Genomic DNA, 13,676 nt, shown 5'->3' on the forward strand with positions numbered 1-13,676 from the left:
AGGATTTTGGATGCATGAGAAGTATTCCCTCTCGATACAAGGTTTAGGCTAGCAAGGTTATTTGAAACAAACACAAGGATGAACGGTGCAGCAAAACTCACATAAAAGACATATTGTAAACATTATAAGACTCTACACCGTCTTCCTTGTTGTTCAAAACTCAATACTAGATATTATCTAGACTTTAGAGAGACCAAATATGCAAATCAAATTAGCAAGCTCTAGGTGTTTCTTCATTAATGGGTGCAAAGTATATGATGCAAGAGCTTAAACATGAGCACAACAATTGCCAAGTATCAAATTATTCAAGACATTTTAGAATTACTACATGTAGCATTTCCCGATTCCAACCATATAACAATTTAACGAAGAAGATTCAACCTTCGCCATGAATACTATGAGTAAAGCCTAAGGACATATTTGTCCATATGCAACAGCGGAGCGTGTCTCTCTCCCACACAGTGAATGCTAGGATCCATTTTATTCAAACAAAAACAAAAACAAAAAGACGCTCCAAGCAAAGTACATAAGATGTGACTGAATAAAAATATAGTTTTAGGGGAGGAACCTGATAATGTTGTCGATGAAGAAGGGGATGCCTTGGGCATCCCCAAGCTTAGACGCTTGAGTCTTCTTAGAATATGCAGGGGTGAACCACCGGGGCATCCCCAAGCTTAGAGCTTTCACTCTCCTTGATCATATTGTATCATACTCCTTTCTTGATCCTTGAAAACTTCCTCCACACCAAACTCGAAACAACTCATTAGAGGGTTAGTGGACAATAAAAATTAACATGTTCAGAGGTGACACAATCATTCTTAACACTTCTGGATATTGCATAAAGCTACTGGACATTAATGGATCAAAGAAATTCATCCAACATAGCAAAAGAGGCAATGCGAAATAAAAGGCAGAATCTGTCAAAACAGAACAGTCCGTAAAGATGGATTTTATTGAGGCACCAGACTTGCTCAAATTAAAATGCCCAAATTGAATGAAAGTTGCGTACATATCTGAGGATCAAGCACGTAAATTGGCTTAATTTTCTGATCTACCTACAGGGAGGCAGGTCGAAATTCGTGACAGCAAAGAAATCTGTAACTGGGCAGCAATCCAAATCTAGTATTCACTTTACTATCAAAGACTTTACTTGGCACAACAAAGCACAAAACTAAGATAAGGAGAGGTTGCTACAGTAGTAAACAACTTCCAAGACTCAAATATAAAACAAAAAATACTATAGTAAAAACATGGGTTGTCTCCCATAAGCGCTTTTCTTTAACGCCTTTCGGCTAGGCGCGTAAAGTGTATATCAAGTAACATCAAGAGACGAAGCATCAACATCATAATTTGTTCTAATAATAGAATCAAAAGGTAACTTCATTCTTTTTCTAGGGAAGTGTTCCATACCTTTCTTGAGAGGAAATTGATATTTAATATTACCTTCCTTCATATCAATAGTAGCACCAACGGTTCGAAGAAAAGGTCTTCCCAATATAATGGGGCAAGATGCATTGCATTCAATATCCAAGACAACAAAATCAACGGGGACAAGGTTATTGTTAACCATAATATGAACATTATCAACTCTCCCCAAAGGTTTCTTCTTAGCATTATCAGCGAGATTAACATCCAAATAACAATTTTTCAATGGTGGCAAGTCAAGCATATCATAGACTTTCTTAGGCATAACAGAAATACTTGCACCAAGATCACATACAGCATTAAAATCAAAATCATTGACCCTCATTTTAATGATGGGCTCCCAACCATCTTCTAGCTTTCTAGGAATAGAAGTTTCAAGTTTTAGTTTCTCTTCTCTAGCTTTTATGAGAGCATTTGTAATATGTTTTGTGAAACTAGCATTGGGACTCTTAGCAAGTTTTTGTAAGAACTTTATAACTTCAGAGATGTGGCAATCATCAAAATCTAAATCATTATGAGCTACAGCAATGGGATCATTGTCCCCAAGGTTGGAAAAAATTTCAGCAGTTTTATCACAAGCAATTTCAGCAGTTTTAGCAATTTCAGGCAGTTTTGTACGCTTTGCACTAGGAGCAGAAACATTGCCAACACCAAATACCATTGATAGTAGGAGGTGCAGCAACATGTGAGGAATCAACATTACTTGTGGTGGTAATAGTCCAAACTTTAGTTACATTATTCTCTTTAGCTAGTTTTTCATTTTCTTCTCTATCCCACCTAGCACGCAATTCAGCCATTAATCTTATATTCTCATTAATTCTAACTTGGATGGCATTTGCTGTAGTAACAATTTTATTTTCAATATCCCTATTAGGCATAACTTTCGATTTCAAAAGATCAACATCGGAGGCAAGACTATCAACCTTAGAAGCGAGAATATCAATTTTATTGAGTTTTTCCTCAACAGATTTGTTAAAGGCAGTTTGTGTACTAATAAATTCTTTAAGCATAGCTTCAAGTCCAGGGGGTGTGTTCCTATTATTATTGTAAGAATTCCCATAAGAATTAGCATAACCGTTACCATTATTATAAGGATATGGCCTATAGTTATTACTAGAATTGTTCCGATAAGCATTGTTCTTGAAATTATTATTTTTAATGAAGTTTACATCAACATGTTCTTCTTGGGCAACCTATGAATCTAACGGAACATTATTAGGATCAACATTAGTCCTATCATTCACAAGCATAGACATAATAGCATCAATCTTATCATTCAAGGAAGAGGATTCTTCAACAGAATTTACCTTCTTACCTTGTGGAGCTCTTTCCGTGTGCCATTCGGAGTAATTAATCATCATATTATCAAGGAGATTTGTTGCTTCACCAAGAGTGATGGACATAAAGGTACCTCCAGCAGCTGAATCCAATAGGTTCCGCGAAGAAAAGTTCAGTCCTGCATAAAAGGTTTGGATGATCATCCAAGTAGTCACTCCATGGGTTGGGCAATTTTTAACCAAAGATTTCATTCTTTCCCAAGCTTGAGCAACATGTTCATTATCCAATTGTTTAAAATTCATTATGCTACTTCTCAAAGATATAATTTTAGCAGGGGGATAATATCTACCAATAAAAGCATCCTTGCATTTAGTCCAGGAATCAATACTATTCTTAGGCGGAGATAGCAACCAATCTTTAGCTCTTCCTCTTAATGAGAAAGGAAACAATTTCAATTTAATAATATCACCATCTACATCCTTATACTTTTGCATTTCACATAGTTCAACAAAATTATTAAGATGGGCAGCAAGCATCATCGAACTAACACCGAGAAAATTGCTCTCGCATAACAAGATTCAGTAAAGCAGGTTTAAATTCAAAGAATTCTGCTGTAGTAGCAGGTGGAGCAATAGGTGTGCATAGGAAATCATTATTATTTGTGGTTGTGAAGTCACACAACTTAGTATTTTCAGGGGTGGCCATTTTAGCAGTAGTAAATAAAGCAAACTAGATAAAGTAAATGCAAGTAACTAATTTTTTTGTGTTTTTGATATAGAGTGCAAGACAAAAACAAAGTAAAGAGATTGGGAAGTGGAGACTCCCCTTGCAGCGTGTCTTGATCTCCCCGGCAACGGCGCCAGAAAACAGTCTTGATGCGTGCAGTTGACACACGTCCGTTGGGAACCCCAAGAGGAAGGTGTGATGCGGACGGTAGCAAGTTTTCCTCGGAAAGAAACCAAGGTTTATCGAACCGGGAGGAGCCAAGAAGCACGTTGAAGGTTGATGGTGGCGGAATGTAATGCGGCGCAACACCAGGGATTCCGGCGCCAACGTGAAACCTGCACAACACAACCAAAGTACTTTGCCCCAACGAAACAGTGAGGTTGTCAATCTCACCGGCTTGCTGTAACAAAGGATTAACCGTATTGTGTGGAAGATGATTGTTTGCGGAAAACGAGTAAAGAACAATTGCAGTAGATTGTATGCGATGTAAAGAATAGGACCGGGGTCCACAGTTCACTAGAGGTGTCTCTCCCATAAGATAAAAGCATGTTGGGTGAACAAATTACAGTCGGGCAATTCACAAATAGAGAGGGCATAACAATGCACATACATGATATGATAAATATAGTGAGATTTAATTGGGCATTACGACAAAGTACATAGACCGCTATCCGAGCATGCATCTATGCCTAAAAAGTCCACCTTCGAGGTTATCATCCGAACCCCTTCCGGTATTAAGTTGCAAAACAATGAGACAATTGCATTAAGTATGGTGCGTAATGTAATCAATAACTACATCCTTAGACATAGCATCAATGTTTTATCCCTAGTGGCAACATCACATCCACAACCTTAGAACTTTCCGTCACCGTCCCGCATTTAATGGAGGCATGAACCCACTATCGAGCATAAATACTCCCTCTTGGAGTTAAGAGCAAAAACTTGGCCGAGCCTCTACTAATAACGGAGAGCATGCAAGATCATAAACAACACATAGGTAATAACTTGATAATTAACATAACATAGTATTCTCTATCCATCGGATCCCGACAAACACAACATATAGTATTACAAATAGATGATCTTGATCATGTTAGGCAGCTCACAAGATTCAACAATGAAGCACAATGAGGAGAAGACAACCATCTAGCTACTGCTATGGAACCATAGTCCAGGAGTGAACTACTCACTCATCACTCCGGAGGCGATCATGGCGATGAAGAGTCCTCCGGGAGATGAATCCCCTCTCCGGCAGGGTGCCAGAGGTGATCTCCAGAATCCCCCGAGATGGGATTGGCGGCGGCGGCGTCTCAGTAAGGTTTTCCGTATTGTGGCTCTCGGTGTCGGGGGTTTCGCAACGAAGGCTTTAAGTAGGCGGAAGGGCAGGTAAGAGGCGGCACGAGGGGCCCACACCACGGGCCGGCGCGGCCGGGGCCTGGGCCGCGCCGCCCTGGTGTGTCGCCACCTCGTGGCCCCACTTCGACTCTCCCTCGGTCTTCCGGAAGCTTCGTGGCAAAATAGGACCCCGGGCGTTGATTTCGTCCAATTCCGAGAATATTTCTTTACTAGGATTTCGAAACCAAAAACAAGCAGAAAACAGAATCGGCTCTTCGGCATCTCGTTAATAGGTTAGTGCCGGAAAATGCATAAATACGACATATAATGTGTATAAAACATGTAGATATCATCAATAATGCAGCATGGAACATAAGAAATTATCGATACGTCGGAGACGTATCATTCAGCCACGCGCCGGTCCAACTAGCACCGACGGTATGAATCTTACCGCCCAACAGCGGTTTCCACCTCCAGGAACGGTTCCACCTCCTCCAACGACATATACCGCTGTGATGTAATCCGCGAGCCAATCTTCCGGCTTAGTGCTACCGTCGTAAGTTTTTGTATCCCGGGGCAACTGAAAGTTACGCACCGGGAGCTCTTCCCTCATGATCCGGGGGCCGAAGCACGGCGGACTCGGAGGACCTTCAGCTTCGATCATCTCTGATAAGTATACTTTATCCAATCTATGCCGCGCATCTTGTTCCGGCAGACATCTTTCTCCCACACGTTCTCCCAGAGGGTTTCTGTGATAACCTGTTGTAAGAACATGTCCTTTACCCCATGTGTGGTTTTGGTAATTGATGACAATCCCTATGGACTAACAGTTGCATTGAGAATCAATCTTAGGTCAAGTCCATTGTCATGTTGGACTCAAGGTTGTAAGATGGATAAGACGGAGTACATGATGGAGATGGTGTCGAAGAGAGACAAAGACGATGTTGAAGATGAAGAGAGAAGACGACGTAGAAGATGAAGAGAGAAGACGGCATTGAAGATGAAAGAAGACGGTGGTGTGCGTACAAGATGGAAGAAGACGGTGGCGTGTATGTTGAAGGAAGACGGTGGCATGTACAATGATGAAGAGGGTGAAGACGGAGCCTGCCGACTCGAGAAGAACGCGCAAGGACTAGGTTTGTGCTCGATAGGATAGTAGGTCGTATCTTTGGAGAGAGCTCAAACCTTGCATGCATTGCATCGTGTTCTTGGTTCTTCTTGGTTCTTATGCATGAAACGGATTTCGGTTGCATCACATATTGCATAGGCGAGAGTGATGATTTTCCCGATATACCGTATTGAGAGGTTACACCTCTATGACCATGAGAAAATCATCACTCACTCATTTGCAAGATTTTACCTTGTAAAGATGTAGCTCTTGTCGCCCTCTTTCCAACAAAATTGGTTTCATGTCATTCGGAGTTGTCTAGCTCAAGTTATGGATTTTACATTGCATCATATTTGAAAAAGAAAAGGAAAAAGCTTTTTGGGTCGGCCGGTACTACCGCTGGTGGTACCGGCCCAAGTACCGCAGCAGCCTCCCAGGCTTACTGGACTCAAAGCGGTACCAGGCCGGTACCGGCCCGGTAGTACCGTAACCCAGTTACGGTACCAGGCCGGTACCCAGGCCGGTAGTACCGCTGGCCCATCTTCCTCCTCCGGCCAATCCGCTGCTCAGCCCGAACTGGGCCGGCACCACCGCCCGCCTTGGCCCACCTCGCCCCCACTCCACGCCAAGCCCAGCTTCCCACGCACCCAGGCCGCTTCGCTGCCGCGCTCGCTCCCTCGCAGGCGACGATGGGCGTTGACCCGGCTCGATCTTCGCGCCGCACGCCCGCTGCTCCCCTCGATCATTGCGCGCGCGCGCCCGCCCCGCTCTGCTGCCTGCCGCACGCCGCCCCACACTGCTGCTGATGCCGCATGACTCCACCTTCTGCTGCACTGTTATCACATGTGTTGCCTCTGCTGCATGTCCCATCTCTCTCTCGCACTATTCTCAGATGCATTTCTCAGCACAAGCGGTAGTACCGCTCTGTGTAGTGGTGCTACCGGTTTTGGCCCGATTCAGATCTGTTTTCTGCACAGTTCGCGCGCAAGCGGTAGTACCGCTTTGGGCGCGGATCTGACCGTTTTCTCAGCCCCAACAGCTATATTTTGCAGCCCCTATATATATCTCTCTTCCACCTTCGCCCAAACTAACCCTGCACCTCCACTCTCTCTCCTCCATTGTTGACCTTGGGTTCTTTCTTCCTCCTCTTGATCCCCCCACTATTTGTTGCATATTTTTGGGGGAAAGGAGAGAAGAGATCTAGATCTAGAGCTTCACCAATTGAATCCTTCTCTAAGTGAGAGGATCTTGCTAGATCTAGATCTTGGAGTTTCTTGGTGTTTCTCCTCACTTTGTTCTTCCTCCCTTATTCCCCCAATAGCTTCTTCTAGCTTTGTTGGAATTTGGGAGAGAATAACTTGGGCATCCTAGTGGTGTTCTTAGCCATTGCATTAGGTGCATCGGTTTGTGCTCTCTCCGGGGTTTCGATCTCGTAGGGTGTGTGTGTTCTTACTTAGTGGATCTTGGTGGTAGGGTTCCTCTTGTGGAGCATTGGAGAAGAGTTCCTCTTGTGGAGCATTGGAAGGGTTCCTTGGTGGGGCATTGGAAGGGTTCCTTAGTGGGGCATTACAAGGGTTCCTTGGTGGGGCATTGGAAGGGTTCCTTTGGTGGAGCATTGGAAGGGTTCCTTTTGTGGAGCATTGGAAGAGTTCCTATTGTGGGACATTGGAGATGTGCACCTATGGAAGCTAGCTTGGTGATGTACTAGCTCCATAGGGTGTTGGGAGCATCCTTGTGTGTGGAGCTCGCCCCAACCTTGTGAAGGAATCACCGCCTCGACCGGTGCCTTAGTGGAAGAGGGAGAGCACCTTCGTGGAGCTCTCTCGAGGAAGAAGGTGAGGCCTTCCTTCGTGGTGTGGCCGTCTAGTCTCTTGTGTGAGACTAGCACCTCCTCAACGCAGACGTACTTCCTGTTGTGGAAGGAACTGCGGTAAACAAACCTCACCTCGCCTCCGCGTCCTCCGGTTATCTCGCACCTTACTCTTACTATCTTGTTGATTCCTTTACTTGTTGCACTTTTCCTAGTATCATTGTAGGAATATCACCTTTGCTAAAGCTATCACATTTACATTCCGTTGCGCTAAAATTGGAAAAGGCTAAAACTTGCCACACCGCCTATTCACCCCCCTCTAGGCGACGTCCTAGAACATTCAATTGGTATCAGAGCTAGGGCTCTCTTATCTTGTTAGGCTTCACCGCCTAGAGAGTATGACGTCGGCTAGAGGATTAGTGCACATTTCCTCCTTTACATTTGATGGCACTAATTATGATGCTTGGAAATTCTACATGCTTGATTATTTTAGGGACATGCACCACCATGTGGAGCGAATTCTTGATATGGGTTTTTCTCCTCCTAAGGATCCACAAAATCCAACTTTTGAGGAGAAGAAAAACTCTTATCTAGATGCTCAAGCTACTAAAGTCCTTTGCCGTGTTGTGAGTCATGTAGTGATTTCCTCCATTGCGCCTTTCCGGAGTGCTCATGAGGTTTGGACAAAGCTTCGAGATACATATGGTGGATCCAAGACCATTGAGGATGATCACGCTCCTTCCACTTCACCAATGTGTGGTAAGACACAAGGTAATGGTATGGTGGGTGGTGATGAACATTGCATGTTGATGGTGAGCACTCTCTTGATGATTCTTCATCTCTATCCCATTGCAATGTCTCATCTTTGGACTTTAACACTTGTAGCACTATAAATGATTTACATGCTAGTGTTGATAGTCCTTGCATATCTTCATTCCATGATGATATGCTTCTCTTGTCTTGTTGCCATAATGAAGATACTTTGCTTTCCTCTAGTATTTGTGTGACTAACAATGTAGAGGAAACCAAAGATACTATGGGCCAAGACAAGATCTTGGATGGAGCTTCAAGTAGTTCATCTTCTTCATCATTGCACGGTCCCTACACTTGCCTTATGGCTAAGGCTTCTAAGGTATCTCCTTCCTTGGAACCCTATCTATCTAGTGATGATGAGGATGATGATATGGAAGGACTTAATGTTGCTTCCTTAAACAAGTTGGGAGAGTTGGTTGTTCATGCTCTTCCTAAGAAGAATTTTGTTCACTCTAACTTCATGAAAATCTTTGATTTTGCCATTGCGAGCACAAAACGTATTGAGAAAATGGAAGAGCATGAGCGCAAGTATGAAAACGAGATTGCAACTCTTAGTAAAGCTCTTAAAAAACAAAAAGCCACCGAAGAAACTCTTGAAGAGAACTTTGCTATAAGGATACTTATGGAAATGGAATCTCGTGATAGTGCTTTAGAGGTGGCACAAGAACTTCGAACTAAAAATGGTGAGCTAGAAAGTGCTCGTGATAAACTCCTTGAGGATTTTGAGCTTCTCAAAGGTAGCTCTAGGGCTATTGAGAGTGAGCTCATCAAACTCACCGAGTCACATGAGCAATTTAAAGCTCTCAACCTAATTGAGCTTGCTAAGTTGCCTTCTCCTTGTGCCATTATTGATAATGCTTGTGCTACTAACTCTACCTCTTGTGAAGCCTCCATCTTGAAGGAGAATGTTGAGCTAAGGGCTCAACTTGCGTTGCTAACAAGCAATTATGAGAAATTGGAAGAAAACTATGGAAAGCTTTCTAGCTCCCATGATGATCTTCTAGTCTCTCATAATTTGCTAAAGTTAGCCCATGAGGCTATCATGTCAAAGGTAAGATCTTGTGAGCCTCATGTGAGTACTAGCACTACCTCTCAAAATGCTATTTTGCCATGTGCTAGTGCTTTTAGTTCACCCACTCATGCTATTCACTTATCTTGCGGTGAACTACCTTCTATGCCTTGTTCTACAATTCCATGTGCTAGTGCTAGTAATTCACCCACCCATGCTATTGCTATATCTTGTGGTGAATTACATACCTTGCCTTGTTGCTCTAACAATGAAGCTTCCACTTCCTCTAGTACTTGTGTTGTTACTAACCATGTAGGGGAAATCGAAGAGCTCGAGGCCCAAGTCTCTTCTTTGAAGAAGGACTTGGTAAAGGGTCATGAAGGGAAGAAATCCCTCAATGACAAGAGTGGACTTGGATTCAACTCCAACAACAAAAACAAGTCCACCACGCACAAGCGGAAGAAGGGCCATGGGCATGTGAAGGACTCCGCCAAGATTGTGTGCTTCAAGTGCAAGATTGAAGGGCATCATGTTAGATCGTGCCCCTTGAAGAAGAAGCCACATGGCGAGAAGAAACAAGGGAAGCGGCCTCAAGATGGAACTCATGGTCTACCTCAAGGCCAAGCTCAAGTTCTACCTCGACTTGAAGAAAGGCTGCTACCCAAGAAGGATCAAGCCAAGGCTCCCGTTGTGGAGAAATCAAGTGAGAAGAAGGAGAAGAGAAGAACATGCTACATATGCCGTGAGAAGGGCCACATCTCCTCCTTTTGCACTAGTGGTAACTCATCCAACCCTATCTTGATCCATGGTGCTTATTTTCTACATAAGGATAAGGTTGGCGATGTGTTTACCAAATATGTTGGCACTCAAAGTGGTTTCGCAAAAAGAACCATTTGGGTTGCCAAGCCTATTGTGACTAACTTCTTAGGACCCAACTTAGTTGGGGACCAACAAGCCAAAACTTGATCAATATGTACAAGTGGAGGGCATGGAGGCTTGACTAGCTCATGAAGACTTAGGGGATCTTCATCATTCTCACTTCCTCAAGTCAAGTTGTTTTCCTTTCATCCTTTACCCATGCACCTCCTTGCGGTAACGAGTCCTCAACTCCTTTACATTGAAAGTTACTCACTCCCTTTTACATGTGTTGGTTTTGTACCTTGCATGTGATTGTGTATGTTGTGCTTCCTACTTGCTTATCTTGCTTCTTATATGTTGGGTGGCACATCATGTACAATTGTTCCTTGTTGAGCCTATTGCATCTTGTTCATATCTTAGTTGTTGGCTCATGTGAGAAATTAATGGACTATCCCATTTTGGGGGAGTGATATGCTTCGTGCATTTCACAATCCTAAAATGTGTGACATGATGAATTAAAATCCTATAATGTCCATTAATTATCTCACTTGGTTCTTATTTGCCTCTTGCACGGAAAATGTCTTTATCACATTATGGGGGAGTATTGTGCCGTGTGCATTTTACAAGCCTAGAAAATGTGAACATTTGAGGTTGTGTCACATAGAGTTGATATTATAGATTATCTTGTTCCTATGTGACATGTGTGCTCAAACAAATCCCACTTTGCCATTTTCTTTCTTAGTTGTAAAGATGATCTTGGACATACTCACAATCTACCATATGGATATTTCCTATACACCTCTTGTCCTTTGACAATTGGTAATAAATTGTGTAGTATTGTTCCGGATCATCCTCACACTTGGCTCTTGTGCTCAATTGCTTCATTTCTTGCCAAGAATTTGTCCTTGTGGGTTAGACTCCCATTTGTCTTCCTTGCTTCTTTTGGATCTCCTTATTTCTCTTGAACCTTGTTGGTGTTTTGACGAACATGATTGAGCAAATCCCGCATTTGTGCATTTTGTATTCAAATGAAAAATTCTAAATGGTGCACTAATTTTGGGGGAGCTCTCCTATGTTTGCTAGAACACTCCCTTGTTTCAAGAATTTGACCTTGGAAGACAAACCTTTTCTTTTCGGTACATTTGTGCCATCATGAAAAGTGTTGAGGGTTTGGTTTATTTAGAACCTTGCTTTCTTTGGGAGTGGGTTATCTCATTTCTTATATTTGGTTTAGATTCTTAACATGAGATAAGTCCTTGAGCATGCTTGTTTTGGATATCTTGCTCTATCTCTCTTGTACCTATCGTGTGTGTGCATGTTTCTTTGTGGACAAATGTCTTCGTGATGTTGTCCACTTAGAGAAAATTATATACATAAGAGATGGTGCATATCTTTTGATATCCCTCTTTGTTGGAGTCTATTCCTTCATTCTTATTTGACTTGTTGATGACTCCACAAAGATTGTGGCTATGAGTGCTCGTTTTTTTTATTTACATCTTCAAGCACTCGTAGTTGATTTTGGCACATGCTTTGAGTGGTTTTGTGGGAGTAATGATGCCATGCTTGTGCATCTTATTCTTCAATGCAAATTGTTTATCTTGTGCACAAACTTTGGCGAGCTTCCACATATTACTTAGAGCATAGTGTTGGTTCTTTGATTGCTTGCTTCATAGTGTCTCACCTTCATATCCTCTTGCAATCTTTGATCCTTGATACGTCTCCGACGTATCGATAATTTCTTATGTTCTATGCCATATTATTGATGATACCTACATGTTTTATGCACACTTTATGTCATATTCGTGCATTTTCTGGAACTAACCTATTAACAAGATGCCGAAGTGCCGATTCTTTGTTTCTGTGCTGTTTTTGGTTTCAGAAATCCTAGTAAGGAAATATTCTCGGAATTGGACGAAATCAAAGCCCAGGGGCCTATTTTTCCACGAAGCTTCCGAAGTCCGAAGACGAGACGAAGAGGGGCCACGGGGTGGCCAAACCCTAGGGCGGCGCGGCCCCACCCCTGGCCGCGCCGGCCTATGGTGTGGGCCCCCGTGCCGCCTCTTGACTTGCCCTTCCGCCTACTTAAAGCCTCCGTGACGAAACCCCCGGTACCGAGAGCCACGATACGGAAAACCTTGCGAGACGCCGTCGCCGCCGATCCCATCTCGGGGGATCCGGGAGATCGCCTCCCGGCACCCTGCCGGAGAGGGGAATCATCTCCCGGAGGACTCTACACCGCCATGGTCGCCTCCGGAGTGATGAGTGAGTAGTCTACCCCTGGACTATGGGTCCATAGCAGTAGCTAGATGGTTGTCTTCTCCTCATTGTGCTTCATTGTTGGATCTTGTGAGCTGCCTAACATGATCAAGATCATCTATCCGTAATTCTATATGTTGTGTTTGTCGGGATCCGATGGATAGAGAATACTATGTCATGTTAATTATCAAGTTATTATACATGTGTTGTTTATGATCTTGCATGCTCTCCGTTTCTAGTAGAGGCTCTGGCCAAGTTTTTACTTTTAACTCCAAGAGGGAGTATTTATGCTCGATAGTGGGTTCATGCTCGCATTGACACACGGGACGATGATGAGAAAGTTCTAAGGTTGTGTTGTGCTTGTTGCCACTAGGGATAAAACATTGGCGCTATGTCCGAGGATGTAGTTGTTGATTACATTACGCACCATACTTAATGCAATTGTCCGTTGTTTAGCAACTTAATACTGGAGGGGGTTCGGATGATAACCTCGAAGGTGGACTTTTTAGGCATAGATGCGGTTGGATGGCGGTCTATGTACTTTGTCGTAATGCCCAATTAAATCTCACTATACTTATCATGTCATGTATGTGCATTGTTGTGCCCTCTCTATTTGTCAATTGCCCGACTGTAATTTGTTCACCCAACATGCTTTTATCTTATGGGAGAGACACCTCTAGTGAACTGTGGACCCCGGTCCATTCTTTAATACTGAAATACAAATCTGCTGCAATACTTGTTTTTACTGTTTTCTCTGCAAACAATCATCTTCCACACAATACGGTTAATCCTTTGTTACAGCAAGCCGGTGAGATTGACAACCTCACTTGTTTCGTTGGGGCAAAGTACTTTGGTTGTGTTGTGCGGGTTCCACGTTGGCGCCGGAATCTCCGGTGTTGCGCCGCACTACATCCCGCCGCCATCAACCTTCAACGTGCTTCTTGGCTCCTCCTGGTTCGATAAACCTTGGTTTCTTTACGAGGGAAAACTTGCTCGCTGTGCGCATCATACCTTCCTCTTGGGGTTGCCCAACGAACGTGTGAAATACACGCCATCAA

Source organism: Lolium rigidum, chromosome 7, assembly GCF_022539505.1.
Source record: "Lolium rigidum isolate FL_2022 chromosome 7, APGP_CSIRO_Lrig_0.1, whole genome shotgun sequence".
In the NCBI taxonomy this organism is placed as follows: domain Eukaryota; kingdom Viridiplantae; phylum Streptophyta; class Magnoliopsida; order Poales; family Poaceae; genus Lolium; species Lolium rigidum.